The following is a 14948-nucleotide window of genomic DNA, read 5'->3' as shown; positions in this document are numbered from 1 at the left end:
TATTGCAATGTGTATTGAGTTCCTGAGGTATCTTGTCTCCTTTTTTGTATAGATCTTTAGGGTAGAGTTTTACCACTCCTACTTTTCATGTTAATAGTGGAAGGCGAATTGGGAGATGGCAGGGGCATAGGAATGAGATGTTTGTGGCCATTTTCTTTTTTGCTTTTTTATTATATTTGGATAAAGATCCACCTTAAAATTTCCTTAATCCCCTCCTGCCCCCCCCCCCCATCGTCTTTTCACTACTGCTGCTTCCATGTAGAGCATTTTGATAGGTAGGGATGAAAAATTAAATGCCACAGTGAGTAGAAATAACTGCAAAAGTAATAAATGTGACCATCTGGAAATGTGCTTCTCCATCTAAAATACTAGGTTCACCATCAAGATCCCTATGGGCAGATTTCACCTCAGTTGATAGTCAAAAACAGTAAGGATAAAAAAGGATTCATGCTCAGGGAATGAATCAGCCATAGCTAGAGTGGGAAATTTTCTTTTAAAGGCATATTTGATGTTTACCTTTATTTCCTTAGAGTAAATTGTTTTATAAAAAAAGATGTTTATTACCATTAATAACAGTCATTTCAGAGACAGAGTTAAGAAAGTGATATTGAAAGGGTCTTAGCTGGGCTTGCTTGGGTAGCTTCATGCTATGGTATGGAAGAGACTTAGGTAAATGACTTACTTTTTCTATCAGAAGTGAGTTCTAGTATACAGTATCTGTTATTGGAAAAACAGCTGTTTCTTAATAAGATATCCAAGTGATAACTTTTTTCTAGACTATCAGGCCTATTAGTGCTAATAAATCTATCTGCCATCTCCTCTCCTTTTAAACAAAGCCAAACAAACGTATGATGAGAAGAAATGGAGTAAAGATATTGGCTGGGTCTGATGGATGGGATGAATGATTTCATGAGATAATATGGTGACAGTTTTATTCTAGGATTTTTATTTTTGGCCTAAGGTAAGAATGTTAAAAAAGGCTTTCTATGAAAATTAGAAAATTGTACTTGATACTAAAAATTTAGAAGGGGAAGAACCTTAAAGCCAATTTAAAGGAAACCAGTGAGACAGTGACATTCAGGAGAGAATACTATTAACTATTTAAGTGAGGGCCCAAGATACCAATTTCCACAAAGTTTTGATTTTTATACACACACATACACACATTATGCACATATGTATGTGTGTATGTTTTTAACAGATTTTTTTTAATTTTGAGATAATTTTAGACCTCCTGAAGAGTTGTAAAATGAGTAGTTTATGTGCATCTTCATTGAACTTTCCCTTATGTTAACATCTTATACAACTATAGAACATTTGTCAAATTAAGAAATTAGCCTTGATACAATACTGTTAACAAAAGTAGAGACTTTAAAAAGTAGAGATTTTCTTGGTCTTTTCAGTGATGTCCTTTTACTGTTCCAAGATCCAGTGCAGGATCCCACCTTGCACTTAGTTGTCATGTCTACATAGTGTCTTCCAATCTGTGACAGTGTATCATGACATCTGATGTCATAATGTATTTCTGGTGTTGTTAACCTTAATCACTGAGGTGGTGTCTGCTAGGATTCTCTACTGTAAAATTACTATGTTTTTCTTTGTAATGACTATTTGCTGGAGCTACTTTGAGACTATGCAAATGTCCTGTTTCTGCTTAAACTATTGCCCACTCATTTTCGCATTTGCCCACTCATATTGCCAGATCTTGCTTGTGTAAGTTACTACTGTGGTGTTCTAATGGTGACTTTCTATTTCTCTCATTTCTTCTACATTTATTAATTGGCATTCTTATGTAAGGAAGGGTTATCACATTCGGATTTATATTTTTAATTATAGTAAGATATTCAAGATAAGTACAAATTTAGAACTTAAAGATGTAAACCGTGTTAAAATGATTCCAAATACCAATATCAAAGAAAGGAAAGCTAAATTGGTAACCTGTTTGAGAAAATATAATGAACTTAAGAAGGAAAATAGTATTTATGATTTGTGGGTTTGGTTCAGTATTTGACTCAGTATCGACTCCAGACTAAATTCAAAATTGTCTTGGAATTTCACATCTGGACTTTCTAGAAGTCTCTAAATTTATATTACTTTGGGGGTAGTTTTTGTCAAAAGCTTGAATAAAGTTACCAAGACCTGGCATGTTAAACACAGCTATGTCTTCTTTATAATAAGCCACTAATGTTTCAAATGTAAATGCCAATATAAATATTTAGACAGATATGCCCTAATGAAGTATCTGGTATGGTGGTTTATGCTTGTTTCTACTTTGTTGGTGTGGAATTCTTCTAAATGCTTTAAAAAATAGGGTTTTAAAAACAGTTCTGTAGTGGTTACTATAATTCTATTAATAGTAGGAAGATTTTTTTAAAAGTTGAAGAATATAGATTAAATTGGCATTTACAAAAGGTTTTTGTTTTTTTGTTTTGTTTTTTAGTTTTATTTATTTATTTTGAGAGAGAGAGAGAAAGCATAGGTGTGGAAGGGGCAGAGAGAGGCAAGAGAGAGAATCCCAAGCAGGCTCCGGAGTATCAGTGTGAAGCCCAATGTGGGGCTCAAACCCAAGAACCATGAGCTCATGACCTGAGCTGCAGTTGGACGCTTAACCGATTGAACCACCCAAGCATTTTTTGGGAGATGGGTAGTTGATGACTGGAATTTTTTCTTTTTCATCTTTTTTTTTTTTTTCGTTTTTAAAAAGTTGAGTTTTAAAGACTCAAATAATTCTATGGAGGTTATAAGGTTAAATAGTCAATTCTGTGACAGGGACCATGCTCCTGCTCCCAGTCCTGTGTTTCCTTTTACAAAAGCAACAACTTTTTTTTAAATTATTATTTTTTTTAAGTTACATCCAAGTTAGTTAACATGTAGTGTAATAATGATTTCAGGAATAGGATTTAGTGATTCATAACTTACGTATAACACCCAGTACTCATTCCAGCAAGTTTCCTCCTTAATGCCCCTTGCCTGTTTAGCTCATCCCCCCACCCAAAACCCCTCCAGTAACCCTCAGTGTGTTCTCAGTATTTAAGTGTCTCTTATGGTTTGTCTCTCTTCCTGTTTTTATATTATTTTTGCTTCCCTTCCTTTATGTTCGTCTGTTTTGTATCTTAAATTCCACATGAGTGAAGTCATATATTTGCCTTTCTCTAATTTTACTTAGCATGATACACTCTAGTTCCATCCACATTGTTGCAAATGGCAAGATTTCATTCTTTTTAATTGGCAAGTAATATTCCATTGTAGATATATACACCTCACCTTCTTTAAAAAAATTTTTTTTAATGTTAATGTATTTGAGAGAGAGAGAGAGAGAGAGAGAGAGCAAGCAGGGAAGGAGCAGAGAGAGGGAGACACAGAATCTGAAGCAGGCTTCAGGCAAGCTGTCAGCACAGAGCCCGACGCAGGGCTTGAACTCAAGAACTGTGAGATCATGACCTGAGCTGAAGTCGGACACTCAACCCACTGAGCCACCCAGGTGCCCCTATATACCACATCTTCTTTATCTGTTCATCAGTCAATGGACATTTGGACTCTTTTCATACTTCGGCTGTTGTCGATAATGCTATGTAAACATTGGGGTGCATGTGCCCCTTTGGAACAGCACTCCTATATCCTTGGGTAAATACCTGGTAGTACAATTGTTGGGTTGTAGGGTAGTTCTTTTAATTTTTGGAAGAACTTCCATACTGTTTTCCAGAGTGGCTGCACCAGTTTACATTCCCACCAGCAGTGCAAAAAGGTTCCTCTTTCTCCACATCCTTGCCAACATCTGTTGTTACCTGAGTTGTTAATTTTAGCCATCTGACAGGTGGTATCTCTGTGGTTTTTACTTGTATTTCCCCGATGATGAGTGATATTGACCATTTCTTCATGTCTGTTAGCCATCCACATGTCTTCTTTGGAAAAGTGTCTGTTCATGTCTTTTACCCATTTCTTCACTGGGTTTTTTTTTTTTGTTGTTGTTGTTTTTGGGTGTTGAGTTTGATGAGTTCTTCATAGATTTTGGATATTAACCCTTTATCTGATATCTCATTTGCAAATATCTTCTCCCATTCTGTCTGTTGCCTTGTAGTTTTGCTGTTTCCTTTGCTTTGCAGAAGGTTTTTATCTTGATGAAGTCCCAATAGTTCATTTTTGCTTTTGTTTCCCTTGTCTCCAAAGACATGTCAAGTAAGAAGTTGCTGCAGCCAAGGGCGAAGAGGTTGTTGCCCACAAGCAACGACTTTTAACTGAGGTTTTAAAAAATTATCCCTGTATTTTTTGTTCTATTGTTTAGTTCCTATATCATTTATTTTTGCTCTCATCTTTATTATTTCCTTCCTTTTGCTGGTTTTGGGTTTTGTGTTTGGTCTTTTTCTAACTCCTTTAGGTGTTACCTCCATATTTTAAATTTTTGTTTATATTTTAAAAGATTGGGGCGCCTGGGTGGCGCAGTCGGTTAAGCGTCCTACTTCAGCCAGGTCACGATCTCGCGGTCCGTGAGTTTGAGCCCCGCGTCAGGCTCTGGGCTGATGGCTCAGAGCCTGGAGCCTGTTTCCGATTCTGTGTCTCCCTCTCTCTCTGCCCCTCCCCCGTTCATGCTCTTTCTCTGTCCCAAAAATAAATAAACGTTGAAAAAAAAATAAAAAAAATAAAAAAGATTTTGTTTTAAGTAATCTCTACACCCAACATGGGGCTTGAATTTACAACCCCGAGATCAAGAGTAGCATGCTGTACTAAGCCAGCCACATGCCTCTCCATGTTTTGTAATGACATAATTGTATTGCTTCTTTTGATTTATCAATTTTAGGTCATTTCTACTGATTTTCTATTACAGAGGGTGGAGGGTTAGGTTTAACTCTCTGCCCCTACAATACACACATCTCAGTCCTCATCCCCCCCGTACTCAAAATCCACCCCCTAATCTATGCGATGATTTTGTTGTACATTATTATGACCATGTAAATGCTAACCAGAGCTCAGTAATGTTGTAAACTGTGAATACATTTCCTTTTCTGAACAACTTCTTTTCCCTGCAATTAATTCTTTATCTTATTTATTGAGTTTGCTCATGTACTTATAACTAATTTGACCTCAAACCCTTCATCATTTATGTAAATCTTTTAAGATGTTCAGACATATATTTTGTCAATTTCGAATTCCTGAAGAAGTCTACCCTGGAGCCTTCTGACTGTAGAACTGGTATGTTCCTAGTGCATATTGTCATTCTGGGATCTTCTACTTATCCTGGGGATACTTTTGGCTTCTCCTGCTGGTTTCCTCTTTTCTGTAATTTATGTCTTTCTCTTAATTTATTCCCCCATTTTTGTAGAGCATGTTCTCCAGTAGCTTCCTGCAAAAGGGTGCATGAGAAATAGTTTTTTTAACATCTTGCATATTTGAGAATGTGTTTTCATGACCCTTTGTATAAAATCCTTCTCTCTGGAAGCTTGTAGGATATTTTTGTCTCCTCTCTTATGAAATTTCCTAACAATATAGCTTTGGTGTGGGTCTGTTTTTTGTGTATTTTACTGGGCACCTTTCATTCTGGAAACTTATACCCTAAGCCCTATGACATTGTCTTGACTTTGTTAATTTTGGCCCTCCCATCACCCTCATCTCTGTTAACTCTTTCTAGAATTCCTGTTTCTGTCTAGACCTCTTAGGCTGGTTCTTTGATTCATTTTGCTTTCTTTTTTTTTTTTTTGCCTTTTTTGCAGTATTTTGTGGGAGATTTACTTACCTTTATCTTCTAAATCTTCATTTGGAGTTTTACATCTTGACTATATTTTTAAATTTTAAGAATTTTTTTGTTCTCTGTGTTCCCATATGGAATTCTGCTTTGGTCTGTGGTTGTAAGCACCTTATCTTGGAGGATTATTAATGATAATTTCTTGATGTTTTCTTTTTACTGAATAATGAATTTCCTCCAAAATGCATTTTCCTTTCTTTTTTGATCTTCAACTTTATCATGTTAGAGATATTTTCTTACATGTCTGGTGGCTCTTGGATTCTAGTGTTATACTGGAGACCCAAAATTACTTCTAGAAAGTGCTTCATGACCATTCTGTTTTGTTTTGTTTTTTTCATAATCTTTGTTAGAGGGGGATAGCTCTTTTTATTTTTAAAGTTTATTTATTTATTTTGAGACAGAATGCAAGCAGGGGAAGGGCAGAGAGAGGGAGAGAGAGAATCCCAAGCAAGCTCTGCACTGTTAGTAAGGAACCTGATGCGGGACTTGAATTCACGAACCGTGAGATCATCGCCTGAGCAGAAATCAAGAGTTGGATGCTTAACTGACTGAGCCAGCTAGGTGCCCCAGGGGATAGCTCTTTTAAATCTGAAATTGGGAAGGATAGATTATCTGATCATTTTCATTCCTGTGTGTAAACAGGAGGGTTTATACTCCATGTGGCTTTTCTTACCAGGAGTAGTGGGCACATTTGTTGTCAGGAAATGTGAGGTGCAGGAGGTCCCAGCTGCTGAGAGTGAGGATTTGGGGGTTTCTGGGTTCAGAGCACATTTTGTGTCAGCCAATCCTTAAATCTCCTTTTCTTTTGCAATATGTACTCTGTCTTCATAAGCTAATGCTGAGTAGTATTGTCTGATAAATTATAGGACTCCTAGTTACATTTGGATTTCAGATGAATAACCTCATTTTTCTGAAGTTGTTTTTTTTTAATGTTTATTTATTTTTGAGAGAGAGTGAGTAGGGGAGGGGTAGAGAGGGAGGGAGACAGAGAATCCCAAGCAGGCTCCACACTGTCAGTGCAGAACCGATGTGGGGCTCAAACTCATGAATCATGAACTCATGACCTGAGCTGAAATCAAGGTTAACCAACTGAGTCACTCAGATGCCCCAACAAATCATTTTTTTAAATAAATATATTCCAAATATTGTATAGGATATACCAATACTAAAAATGATTGTTTCCCTGAAATTCAAATTTACTGGGGGTATTGTTTTCAAATTAAAGTTCTTATGTTAAGATAATTGTAGATTCACATGCAGTTTTAAGAAATAATGCACAGCTTTCATGTACCCTTTACCCAGTTTCCCCCAATGGTAATATTTTTGCATAACTTACTGCAGTGTCACAACCAGTATATTGACACTGATACAGTCAAAATACAGAATAATTCCACCATCACAATTATTTTACTATTGACCTTTCATAGCCACACCTACTTCTCTTTTCCCACCATTCTAAACCCGTGGCAATCACCAATCTGTTCTCCATTTCTGAATTGTGCCATTTCAAGAATGTTATATAAGTAGAATTGTACAGTATTGTAACCATTAGAGATTGGCTTTTTTTTCACTCAGCATAATTCTCTTGAGATTCATTCAAGTTCTCTCCTTATCAATAGTTCTTTTTTATTGCTAAGTAGTGGTCTATGATACGGATGTGCCACTATTTGTTTACTCACCTGTTGAGGACATCTTAGTTGTTTCCAGTTTGGGGCTATTATGAATAAAGCTGCTATGTACATTCATGTACAGGTTTTTGTGTGGACATGGTTCTCATTTCTTTGGGAAAAATGCCCAGGAATGCAGCTCTGGGTCATAGAGTGGTTGCATGCTTAATTTTGTAGGCTGTTACCAAACTTTTCTAGGACGGCTGCACCATTTTGCATTCCCACCAGCATGCATGAATTTCTCTGCATCCCTACCAGTATTTGATGGTGTCACTATTTTTTATTTTAGGTGTTCTAACAGATGCATAGTGATACCTCATTGTGGTTTAATGATTTTGCATTTCTTTGATAGTTAATGATGTTGAACATCTTTTCATGTGCTTATTTGCCATCTGTGTATTCTCTTCTGTGAAATGTCTGTTCTTTTGCCCATTTCTGGGGGGCTTATTCTAATAAACTTATTTTAGAATAGTTTAGATTCACAGAAAACTTACAATGCTACAGAGTTCCTATATACTCCACACTCTATTACCACTTTAGTGTTATACATTTGACACAGTTAGTGGACCAATAATGATACATTCTTATTAACTAAAATGCATACTGTCTTCAGATTTCCTTAGTTTTTACCTGACATCCTTTTCCTCTTCCAGGATCCCATTCATGAAGAATACCACATTACATTTACTCATCATATAGTAAGAGCCTCTTGGCTGTGACAGTTTCTCAGATCTTCCTTGTTTTTGATGACTGTGACAGTCCTGAGGAGTACTGGTCAGATTTTGTAGACTGCCCCTCAACTGGGATTTGTCTGATGTTTTTCTCATATACAGTGGGGCTGTGGGTTTTTGAGAGGAAGACAACAGACATGGTAAGTGCCCATCTCATCATATATCAAATGCATATATACTATCAACGTAACTTATACTGTTGATGTTAACCTTAATCACCTGGCTGAGGTAGTGTTTGTTGGGTTTCTCCACATAAAATTACTTTTCCCCCCCTTTTTCATACTACACTCTTTGGAAGGAAGTCACTACATGACTTAAGAAATAGGGAGTTATCCTCCACCTTCTTGAGTGTGTTTATCTATGTAAATTATTTGGAATTTCCCTGCAAGGGAAATTTATTCTCCCATTTATTTGTCTGTGTAACCATTTTTATCAGTATGGACTCATAAATGCTTATTTTATACTTTATGTTATGATCTAATACTACCTTATTTATTTTGTTCCTCCAATTCTCTTGTTTTGGCTGTTGGGAGCGCTCTCAGTTGTGTCCTTTTGACATACCTCCCGTCGTCATTGTATGTGGCTTTTTTGACTCCCTTCCCTTACTTTCTGGTACTAGAAGGTTTTTCCAGGCTTGTCCTGTTCTAGTCCTAGAATCAGTTGTTTCTCCAAGAAGCCCTGGCTCCTGTTACTGAAAAACAGTATTGAAACCACATTTGGGCTCCATCGTCTTCCCTGATGAGTTTTGAGAATTCTTTGTTTTCTGGATACAAGTCCCTTATCGGATGTGTGGTTAGCAAATATTTTATTTTTGTAGCTTGTCTTTTCTTTCTTTTTTTTTTAAATTTTTTTTTAAATGTTTATTTATTTTTGAGACAGAGAGAGCATGAATGGGGGAGGGTCAGAGAGAGAGGGAGACACAGAATCCGAAGCAGGCTCCAGGCTCTGAGCACAGGCTCTGAGCCTCAGCTCAGAGCCCGACGCGGGGCTCGAACCCACAGACCGTGAGATCATGACCTGAGCCGAAGTCGGACGCTCAACCTACTGAGCCACCCAGGTGCCCCAGTAGCTTGTCTTTTCATCCTATTAACAGAGTCTTTCCCGGAGCAAAAGTTTTTAATTTTGAAGAAAACCTATTTATCATTTTTTCCTTTTAAGGATTGGACTTTTGGTGTCAAATCTCTTAGAACCACTGGTTTACTTAACCCCAGTTCCTGAAGATTCTTTCCTAGTTTTTTTTCTTAAAGTATTACACTTTTACATTTGTGTTTGCTACATTTACACTGGCTCTGAGGGGAAGAAAAAATTCTTCCTCTATTCTTAAGGTCTTCCTTAGCTGAACTAAGAATTAAATTTACATGAGACAGATGAATAGGAAAAAAACCCCAAAGTTTTATTACATGTGCACAGAGGCCCAATAGTGAAATTGAGACCTCAAGAAGTGTCCAAGGCAACCAGTTTTTATACTTTTTAGACAAAGAGACAAATTTGTGAGGAATTGACAGGACACAGAAAATTTAACTTTGGGAGGTTTAATTAGTAAGGAATTGTAAACAGAATTTGGGTTGGGGTAGTAAATAAGTAAAAAATAACAAGGGTTGTTTACACAACCTTCTTGGCTCTAGATTTCCTAGCTCTGGGTGGTAAGGATGTCTCTTTACCTCCTGGTGCAGTGAGTGTACCTTTCACAGGGGAGATTTGTTTCCTGTTTTCAGAGAGACAGAGGATAATCTGAGTGTCCTTCCTGCACAGCTATTTCTTCAGTAACTTTTATTTTAAATAATCAATATGCCAAAGTGGCCTATCATAGGCCACCTGCCCTGGGCCCCTACAGCCCATTCTGACAGCCGTAGCCAACAGGAAGGAAGCCTTGATGGAAACCTCCCAGGGCTGGTGGAAAGCCAGCTTGCTGCACAGCTTAAACTGACATTCTTAGGTTATCGGTCTCTCAAACAGCTTTCATTGCAGGAAGACAGAGAAATCACAGGGAAAGTATGTATCATTTTCCTCAAAGTGAAAACACTCTAAGATTATTAAATTGAGGGCAGGAACTATTCATTTGGGGCTGTGAAGTAATACAATGAATTTTCAAAACAACTTTTTTTTTTTTAATGTTTATTTTCTTTGAGAGAGAGTGTACATGTGTGAGTTGGGAGGGGTAGAGAGAGGGAAAGAGAGAGAGAATCCCATGCAGGCTCCATGCTAATACATTGTGTTTTCATGAATGGTTTATGGACTGACTTAACAAAAATTACCAACTTTGGGTTGGAAGAGAACATCACACTGGATATCAGTAAGGTTTCTTCTAGTTCTGACATTCTTATTTTATTTTTTTTAATGTTTATTTGAGAGAGCATGTGCATACACACACTCACATGTGGGGGAGGAGCAGAGAGGGAGAGAGAGAATCCCAAGCAGGCTCTGAGCTTAGCATGGAGCCCAACACGGGGCTCCATCTCAGGACCACAAGATCATGACCTGAGCCGATATCAATTGTCAGACACTTAACCGACTGAGCCATGCAGGTGCCCCTAATATTATCTTATAAACAAAGGTAGTGGCATAGCCAAAATTCTAGCTCAGACCTCTGTTTCTTGATTTAAGCACTTTGCCTCACAGTGGCTGCCTGTATATTCTTGGTTAAAGTGTAGATTCAATGACCCCTCTGATTAAACTATTTCAGTTAATAAGAAGCTCTGGGTGTGGATCTAAAAATCTACATTTTATTTTTTTATTTAAAAAATTTTTTATTTTTTAATGTTTAGTTACTTTTGAAGGAGAGAGAGACAGACTGTGAGTGGGGGAGGGGCAGAGAGAGAGGAAGACACAGAATCTGAAGCAGGCTCCAGGCTCAGAGCTGTCAGCACAGAGCCCGATGCTGGGCTCGAACTCACAAGAACTCACAAACTGTGAGAGCATGACCTGAGCTGAAGTCGGATGCTCAAACGACTGAGCCACCCAGGCACCCCTAAAAATCTACATTTTAAAGACTCTCCTTAGCATATCCTTCCATTCATTTGAATTTGAGAACCACCATCACAGCCTGAAGCCCTGTTCTTGTTATTTTTATAGTCAGACCATCCAAGACAACGGTGGAATTTTCTCCATTCAGGATGCCTAGCTGTCCACCAGGTATTGAGGACTCCTGCCTCCAAAAACTATGTATCCTCTTACCTAATGCCTTGATAGGCACTCAACGCATACATTTTGATGCTGAAATATGGTTTATTTTGGAAAGACATGAGAATTCAAAATTGATGCCTAGCAGTTTTTCCAACTCGGGATATAAAATCCAGTTGTTTCATGACCCTTAGACTCTTGCTTTTGCTCTGTTATGCCCAGAATTCGTGATCCCCAAAGACCACTAGGGAGCCGAGTCCAATGCAAAAGCAAAGAGCCTTTATTTGAGCTAGCTCGAGCTCAGTCCCCTACCTGCACCGACGCAGCGGTGAGATACCAGGGAAAGAGAGCGAGTTTCAAAAGGACAAAGGTTTTATTGGGGCCTGGGGGCAGTTGGTGAGGTAATGGCTATGGCCTCAGCCGATTGGCTGGGGAAGGGTCCTGGGGAAGGGTCCGAGTCCTGTTAGGCAGGTGAGGGGGGGTTACTCAAGGGGAGGAGGTGTGGTCAAGGTGAAGGACACAGAACAAGATGGAGTCGGCTGGCGTAGGCCCACCCTTTCAGCTCTTTAGGCAGCTTACTGGCAATTAGCAGTATCTTTTGTGCTAGTGCATGGAGTCAGCAAACTGCCTAGCACTGGAGACCCAATGTAACCTCTCCTTTTGCAAACAAAGTTTTGTTGAGACACAGCCACACTCAACTGTTTACCTCTTGTCTCTGGCTATTTTTGTGTTACAACAAGCGATCTAATTAGTTGTGACAGAAACCTTATGGCCCACAGAGCCTGAAATATTTGTCTGGCTCTTCACAGAAAAAAGTTTGCTGCCTCCTGCACTAGACAATTGAAAGGGAAAGGTAGGGTTTGTTTCAGATTTTGCCTTTTTTTTCTGATAAGAGATCTGATATACAACTGTAAACAATAGCCAGTGAAATTGTACGTGTGTGTGTGTTCTGAGCGATATACCATAAAATATTCTCTTTCTGAGCCTACCTACTGGGCCTTCTTGGGAACCTAAAATTTATCTGCTTAAGGCAGTGTTTCTTAAAGTGTAGATCCCACACTATCTGCGTCTAAGTCATCTGGAGTGCTTGTTTAAAATGCAAATACATGAATCCCATCAAAGACTGACGGAATGAAAATTTCTGGAAGTATACCAGGACATTTGATTGCTCCCTCCTTTGGAACTGTTAGTGTATATGGTTCCTGTCTCTTAGGACACTCAAGATACATTAATTTGTTTATCTGCTTGTCTCTTAAGACTGTAAACTCCTTCAGGGTAGGTACTGTGTTAACCATTATTTTTGTATTCTAAGCTGCAGGGTGGGCACATTTAATTGCTATGGTCCATGCAAGCTGGGGATCCTTTCAGGGATCATAAGATCAGTCCATTAAGCAACCAACTCTTGATCTCAGCTCAGGAGTTGATCTCAGGGTCATGTGTTCAAGCCCCGTGTTGGGCTCTGGACTACGCATGGAGCCTATTTAAAACAACAAAACTATTAATACTAAGACAAAATTTGCTTTTTTCGCTGTTTTTTTTTTTTTAATTTAATGTTTTATTTATTTTGAGAGACAGAGTATGAGCCAGGGAGGGGCAGAGAGAGAGGGAGACATAGAATCTGAAGCAGGCTCCAAGCTCTGAGCTGTCAGCACAGAGCCCAATGTAGGGCTGGAACTTGTGAACTGCGAGATCATGACCTGAGCCAAAGTCAGACGCGTCACCAACTGAGCCATCCAGGCGCCCCATTGCTATGTTTTTGACATTTGCACTGTTGATGCAAAAGCAATGGTGGGTAAAACTGCTTGCGCCTTAGCAGGAATTGTGAAAACTGTTAGGATGTCCTTGGAACCACAGAAGGGACGGCCATCTTGCCAGTGCAACCCAAGGAAAAGCCCCTAGTAGCGTGCCAGTACGAATTGGAGGTCAACCAATCACCCAGCGACAGCACGACCTGACGCGAAAAAGGCCCACCGGGACCTAAACCCGGAACCGCTGCAGCTCAAAAACCCCACCCCTCCACACCTGGGGGCGACTTCCCTGACTCCTCTCTCTCTCCCTGAGTCACAGAACCTCGCCGGAGACCTTAGTTCCCAAATAAAGCCTTTGACTGCTAAAATTTTTTAGCCTCTGACTCCTATCTTTACCCTGCCTTACGCCTGACCCTAACAAAAACAAATTGTAGTCATTCATTGTATTGTGCACTGCCATGCATCCATAATAAAAATAGTGCAAATTTCACTTAAAAATACTGTTCACGGGGCGCCTGGGTGGCTCAGTCGGTTAAGCGTCCGACTTCAGCTCAGGTCACGATCTCGCGGTCCGTGAGTTCGAGCCCCGCATCAGGCTCTGGGCTGATGGCTCAGAGCCTGCAGTCTGCTTCCAATTCTGTGTCTCCCTCTCTCTCTGCCCCTCCCCCATTCATGCTCTGTCTCTCTGTCCTAAAAATAAATAAAATGTTAAAAAAATTTTTAAAAAATACTGTTCACAAAGTACAAATTATTAATTTTATTAAATCCTAACCCTTGCATTCACACCTTTTTCAGATTCTATGTGACAAAATAGTATGCATAAAACAGTTCTGTATACTAAAGTATGCTGGTCTCTTGAGGAAAAAGATTATTTGAATTGGTAACTGAACTAGCTACTCTTTTTTTCATGGAGCAACATTTTTATTTAAAAGTACAACAGAGAAACTAGGACTAGTCAGATTTAGCTATTCGACAGAGCTTTTCTTGACAACAAAGTGAGCTGGTCACTTCAAGGAAAACAACTGACAGTACTTCTTGCCTGTGATAAAATCTGGCCTTTCAAGAAAAAAAGCAGAATTTAGAGAACTTGTATTTGCTAAGAGCTTGACAGCTTCCCAATATTTACAGACTCTTCTGAGATTGATGGTAATTAAAAAGAAAAAATATACATATATATTGTATTATGAAATGTGTTAATATTTGGAAGACTGCACAGCACAGTGAATTGATATTTTCCAAATGACCAATGGCTGATCTCATAAATCACGTATAGGTAAAAAATCCACTCAAACTGCAAAACTGACCAATGGATTTTAATGTATCAGAGTATAAAAAATTCACTGATATGTTTTCAGATTCCATATTGCAACTAACCTTTAAAAAGCCACCACTTGTTGAATTTTAGTGTAGCATTAAAAAGAATAGCCACAATTATCTGAAGAGGCTATTAAAATACTTCCTCCTTCTCCAGCTACAGCATAGTTGCGGGAGGCTGGGTTTTCTTCACAAACATCAACCAAAACTAAAGTTGTAAGTTTGAATGCAGAAACAAATATGAGAATCCAACAGTTTTCTATTAAACTAGACATTAAAGAAATTTACAAAACTGTAAAGCAATGTCATTCTTTTCTCTGATTTTTCTTTCACTTTGGAAACTAGTTATTTTTCCATAAAAAAATTTACAAATAAAATGGGCTTTTAATGTTATTTTAAATGAATTAGTAAATATTTAAATTTGTTTTAAAATTTTTTTTCAACGTTTATTTATTTTTGGGACAGAGAGAGACAGAGCATGAATGGGGGAGGGGCAGAGAGAGAGGGAGACACAGAATCGGAAACAGGCTCCAGGCTCTGAGCCATCAGCCCAGAGCCTGACGCGGGGCTCGAACTCACGGACCGCGAGATCGTGACCTGGCTGAAGTCGGACGCTTAACCGACTGCGCCA

The sequence above is a fragment of the Herpailurus yagouaroundi genome, unplaced genomic scaffold (genome assembly GCF_014898765.1).
Source record: "Herpailurus yagouaroundi ecotype Mexico unplaced genomic scaffold, PumYag 28, whole genome shotgun sequence".
Lineage (NCBI taxonomy): Eukaryota > Metazoa > Chordata > Mammalia > Carnivora > Felidae > Herpailurus > Herpailurus yagouaroundi.
Note: the sequence above shows the minus strand (reverse complement) of the source record.